The following is a 6,390-nucleotide window of genomic DNA, read 5'->3' as shown; positions in this document are numbered from 1 at the left end:
GCAGTGGCGCAATCTCGGCTCACTGCAAGCTCCGCCTCCCGGGTTCACGCCATTCTCCTGCCTCAGCCTCTCCGAGTAGCTGGGACTACAGGCGCCCGCCACCACGCCCGGCTAATTTTTTGTATATTTTTAGTGGAGACGGGGTTTCACTGTGGTCTCGATCTCCTGACCTCGTGATCCGCCCGCCTCGGCCTCCCAAAGTGCTGGGATTACAAGCGTGAGCCACCGCGCCCGGCCACCCCTGAGGTTTCATAGCATCCCTTAGAGACTCCTAGTGGATGGGCTGAAATGCCTGTCCTTATGAGGACATTTTTGTGCTTCCCTCTTTCCCCCAAAGTCCACCTGCATTAGTTGCCATCGGTGCTGACATCTGTTGATCCAATTTGCCAATAAGCCATTAACTGTCCCTTCATAGCCTGAGCTAAGGCCGAACCCTTGGAAATCACGGCCGTCCCATCTCCTACCTGGGGATGCCTCCATGCACTGCTTTGTGCTGATAACACTGGGATTAATTGCATCAGGCGGTGGCTGTGCTGTCCCCACCCCCATGACCTCCTGGAAGTTCCTCCCTGCTCTTCAGAGTGAGCTTGGCTGTCCAAGGGGTGGGGGCTTTACTCCCCTGAGGCTCTTGTCTGAATATTCTGCTCATCTTTGAAAGTAACGGTGGATGCTAGACCAAGACAAAGGAGGTCTTCAGACTGCAGGCTCCCTGCCAAACAAGCATGTCCATTGAGTAATGAATTTGTCAACTGCCTGAGCCTCACAGGAAAGAGTCAAAGCTCCCTGTGGGGAGAGGGAAGAAGGGGCAGGAGCTGCTGACCCTGCATTTAAGGTGCAGCAGGACTCAGGACCACAGGGGTGGCTTCACTTTCCCACAGAAGTGAGGGACAGGCATGGCATGGGGCATCAGAACAGGGTCCTGGGAAATGAGAAGGTTGAATATAGCTGCCCCATGCACAAGGGGATGGGGATGGCTGGGATGGAGCTCCACGCAGGTATGCATAATGGGATGACCCCCCTGGGCAGGGGAAGACCCTGAGGGCTCTAAGGATTTGCCCAAATCTACCAGGTGGAAAAGAAGCAGATGGGTGTGAATGTGGGTGACTCCACACAGAAGCACCAGACTAGAGACATTCCCAGTGGGTGGGGCGGGGCTTGGCTTTCCAAACCCAAACAACAGGAGAGGGGCGATTCATGCTGCGGGGAAACCTGTATTTGCTTGAGCCAAAAACTGGGAAACCAGCCTCTACTCCAGGAGAAAGGCCAAGGGCTCAATCCTTTGAGTTTTGTTGCTGCTCCTGCTGATGCTGTTTGGTGTGTTTTGTTTGTTTTGTTTCGTTTTGGTTTGGTTTGATTTGGTTTTGAAGGCCCATGGGGTAGGACGGCTTTCTTCAGGAAACCTTTCAAGGCCCAAGGACAGCAGCGTGCAGGCAGGGTTGAGTCCTGGCCTTCACACTGGGGACACTGACCCACACCCGCTCCAGGATGGCTACTGTGAGCCTCTCACGCTGGTCCGAGGGTGGCCTGAAGGGCCTCTAGCCACTGTTGACAGCTGCCTCTGGTTGCTTCTGTCCAGCAGAGGCCACGACCCACCATAGTGCCTATGGCTGCACATGCTGGAGGCTCCACAGGAGAGAATGAGGAATGCCAAGAGCTGAATCCACGAGACTTGTGCTCGGCTCCCAGAGCAGGCTCGTACCCCGAGCTCCAAGGGTGGGCTCATGCCCAGGGCTCCCAGGGTGGGGTCCCAGGGTAGGCTCCTGTGCAGGGCTCCCAGGGTGGGCTAGTGCAAAGAGCTCCCAGGGTAGGGTCCCAGGGTGGGCTGGTGTGCAGGGCTCCCAAGGCAGGCTCTTTCCCACAGCTCTCAGGGCAGGCTCGCGTGCTCTCTCACACACTCCAGCACAGCTGGACCATCCACTGCCAGGCCTTCCCATCACGGCCCTAAAGCCATTAGTCAGGAGCGACAAGGACAATGTCTTTGTCCTGATTCTGACCAAGGCCCTCTCTGACTTTCATTGCAGGCAATTCAATTGCTTAATGTGTGTCTACAGTCACCATGTTGTGTCCAAATATCACAACAAGGAACCACAGGCACACAGTTCCCAGATTAGATCTGAATAGTTGCCTTGACCTATTCTTGAGATTTCTGCCTCTGCTCCAATCCAGGACAAGTGCTGTGGCTGCCCTGGCATCAGGCCTGGCTTCTCAGTGCCACTGCACCCGCCTCAGCAATGCAGGGGCAAACATGGCGGATCTGGGCTCCAGACTGCGAGACAAGTGTCCCCTTAGCTGAGTATGTCGTCAATCTCCTCCATCACCCGCATGCCCTTTGCTCTAGCACAGAATGAACCCAGGGCTGCGCTTGCCCAGGACAGAGAGAATTCAACAACCGGGCCTACACTCAGTCAGCAAAGACTGAGTGAAAATGAGGTGCTCTGGGAGGCGCCAGATAGGTCCTGGAGGGCATATCCCCTGCACCTCCTACTGCGTCTGGGGGATTGCACTTTGCTTTTTACTGAAACCAGGTCACTGGGGGTAAATTTGAATATACATAGAGATAGCAATAAGATATTTAAGAGGGAGAGAGGTGACACAAAATCACGGTATCTGCACCACTTCCTCCAGCTCTAAGCCAGCGCTTTCCATTCTCATTGGCCTTTGCTTATGACACCTCAGGGCACCAGAGTCCAACTCATGACTCAGCCAAAAAATGGACAATGATTTGGATCTGTTGTCTACATATGCCAAAGCATCCATATTTGGGTTCCAACTATTTTATTAAACCATTCAAGATTTGCAGGTGGAACAAGATGGTCCCAGTTCCCCTAAGTCACCTGAGCTAATGTCTTCATTCCCTGGATAGAGTTGGCATATTTTAAGCAGCATCTATTTTTCCACTGAATTGGCTGATGAAGTGTTCCTGCTAAGTAGGAAGAATCTGCTAAGGTGGGCTCCAACTTGCTGAGGGCTGAATTGGCGGAAGGGCTGCTGAGGAGCTGGGAGACCTCTCCTGCTCAGCACAGAGAGCGAGTCTTCCATTTTTCTCTCTAGACGTCCTTCTGTCATCAGCGACGAGGGATGGTCACTGTCCAGCCACAGTCTTTAACGTAGAAAAGAGATGAGGCTCACTTGCCCTTCCTTTTAGTCCATAATGGAATAATGGGAAGGAATTAAATGTAAAGCTTTGTTATTACTCCCAGAGAAGAATCCAGCTGTTCAGGTGTTCTAAACCAACTCTCCATCCGGCGTTTGTGGATTCTCAAACAATAGGTGCTTTAAAAATAATACATACCTTAAATTTGAAGAGTGCATTGCAAACTGGTCTGTTTCATATTCTCAGCAGTCCTGTGCCACATCTGAAATGGAACTCAAAAGGCTGTTTTCCTCAACACCCCTGGGTGACAACCCCGGCCTTGGGCTCAGCCAAGGAGCAGTGAGGCCAGTGCTCCACAATCACGGTTGCAAGATGGCCACAGCACTCCCTGAGTCTCGTCCCACTGAGACCCCAGTGAAGAGGGTGCCTGGCTGTGTTCACCCCTGCACTGAGCATCCCCTTTGGGATGTCATGTGGCACCAGGATGATTTGCACCAGGAGAGAAGCTGGGGATGTCAGGCTTCTTCCAAATGCCCTGCCCTGATGTGTGGCTTCCCCTGGAGCAGGTGCAGCCTTTCAGGCATGAAAGGGACCTCCCCACAACCCCCACCCCAAGGCTTCATCTAAGTCCAGTTCACAAGAAAGTGATGACTGCAGTGGTTGATGTGGAAGGCACAGGCCAGGAGAATACGAAGCCAGGGGCCTGGGTGAGCCACCCGTGCTCAGGGATAACCAAGGTCTGACAGCAAATAGAATCAGCAACCGGTGTCAGCTTTGTACCCACTCCCGGGGATACCTGTGAATGTTTCGGGAGATATCACAACTACCTCTCTTATGGATAGAGTCAGGGATGCTGCTCAACATCCTACAATGCCCAGGACAACCCCCACAAAGACAGCTAGCTGACCCCAAACCTCAGCAATGCTGAGAAATCCTGCATTATTCCACCCAGGTTGGTTACTCACAACACAAACATTCACATTTTGAGAAGTGGCTCTGAATTAGGCACCACCCAGAAGGAACCTGCCAAGTAAGCTTGGAATCCACTCACAGACCTATGAAAGGGCTTCCCTGAACACCCCCATCATAGCTTAGTTGAAGAGAGGAAGGGAAAGCAGAGAGAGGGAACGAGGGAGCCATCCCCTCCTCTGAGCCCTGCAAGAAGCCTGTGGCGTCGAACATTGCTTCAGCTGCCTGGTGCGCACCTCCACCTGCCTTCACCAGCAGTGTGCCAATTCCCATCAAACCGGAGCAGTGAAATAGCCACAGCCTCCCACTGGAGGTGGCCTGGGGTTTTGTAGAGAAAGCTTTCAGGGCCACTCAATCACTGAGTCCCAGAAATCCTCTGATCCAGAAAGAGCTGTGGGTCTCATCCACAGAGGACAGAGACAGGCCCCACAGGAAGGGCATGAGCCCAAGTCAGCCAGGTCATGGTAAGTGGGGACTCAAGTGTCCTGGGTGGTGGGTGAGCCTCCTTCCCCAGCTACTCCACTGCAGGCGAGGACCAGGGTCTAACCCGGTGGGGCACAGGCATCACCAGCAGCCTTGCCATCCTTTCCGGGATGGTGGTCTAGATGAGGCTGGGAACCATGTGCTCTCCATCGTGCAAGCTGTGGGCAAGAAATCAGACCCACAGGGCACGGCTGCTCACAGAAAAAGTATGGTTCCTTCCACTCCTTCCACATGAATTAGGAGAGGACTGCATTTGAAAAGAGGTTGGACAAGGCCTATCAGAGGCTGCAGGGGAGGTTTGGGCTTTCATTTAGTTATCTGCAGGTTTATTCATTCTGAGTCACTCGGCATCACTGTGGAATAAAGCCAGAGGTGCAATGCACGGGGCAGGCATTCCATGCCCCCTCGTGAATTCCATGCCCCCTCGTGAATGCAGTTTGACAAGCATTGCTGAGCACCTACTGTGTACAAGGGCTGCAGTGGGCCCTTGGGAAACAAAGACGAGGAAGGGGGCAGAGCTGGAGAAGTGCACAACCTCACTGGAGACAGCGCAGGGGCAGAACAAAGGCCATGGGCACCATGCCCTCAGAGCAGGGCCAGGGGCCTAGGGAAGGGGTCAAGGCCGTAGACCACCCAAGTCCAAGAGCATGTGTTTGTGGTGGGAGGTGTTGCTCAGGCCGGAGTAGCAACCTTGAGGGAGACTCATTCATTCTTCCAGCTTCTTGGGATACTCTTCCAGTTCTCAGGCTTCCATCAACCCTTCCCAAATGCCGCATCTGGCCCCATGTGCACATATCCGTGGTGCTTGTGTGGGGGGCGGGTTCCTGTCTGCACAGCTCTGTCAGCTTTGGGAGAGATGGAGGTGCTCCCCAGGACCCCCACACCTGGGCGATCATCTCCCTTCCTAAAGGGGATCAGTGAGCGGCCACAATGCTCTCCTTCAGTCACTCAGATGGCCACTGCTGAGCATTGTTTGTGGCAGGGTACATAAGGCAGGGCCTTGTTTCTAATGGGCCAAGAAGGTCATCTTGACAGTAAGGCGCTGGCAGCAGAAGAATCAGCCTGGGATTCTCCCTTTTCAGACCCCAGTCATGCCCATTCTCACATTGAGGATGAGGGGCACTGATAGAGGGGTGTGGTGCGGAGGGAGGGTTCTGCCAATCATGGAGCATTCTATGATGTCATCTTCATCTGTACCATGGTCTCAGGGGTCTGTATCCTCATGATGCCCATGTCCCAGAGGGAAGGCCAAGGCTCAAAGAGGTTAGGAAATAAATTGCCCCAGGTCACACAGCTGGTACAAATCTCAGCTTTGCTCCAGCTCCGCCTGAATCCCAGGTTGGTGTCTCAACTGCTATACACTCCACTCTCAACAGGTGCCTTCTGGCATAATTAGCTTTGCTGGCAGCTAGTTTGCAAAGGAAATGGAGGTATGGCCTTCCCAGTTTTCCAGGTGCGAGGTTCTGGGACTGAGAAGGCCTTGCCCACCCTCTCCACTGCCCTCGATTGGGATTCCTGGTCCCCACCACTCACCTGGGTAGAATCAATCAGATTGTATTTTGAGCTTGGGAAGATGAAACTCAGGTCTTCTCTCTGGAGGGGAAGGTGATTGGTCCTATAAAGTCCGGAGGGCCCCTGCACTGCCAGTGTGCAGCAGACACCGTCACAAGCCCTCCCTCTGAAGCCCCACCATAGCCCTCAGGGGGGATAGGGGTTTTAACCTTCCCACTCTACAGATGGGGAAACAGAGGCTCAGAGAACCAGTACTTTGCCTGATGGCAGAGCTGGTCCACAACAGGCCAGAGTCAGAGTTCAAGTCCGAGTGGCTCCCCAGGAGGCCAAAC

Source organism: Symphalangus syndactylus, chromosome 24 (assembly GCF_028878055.3).
Source record: "Symphalangus syndactylus isolate Jambi chromosome 24, NHGRI_mSymSyn1-v2.1_pri, whole genome shotgun sequence".
NCBI classification, from domain to species: Eukaryota; Metazoa; Chordata; class Mammalia; order Primates; family Hylobatidae; genus Symphalangus; species Symphalangus syndactylus.
The sequence above is the reverse complement of the archived record's forward strand: the minus strand, read 5'-3'. Positions refer to the sequence as shown.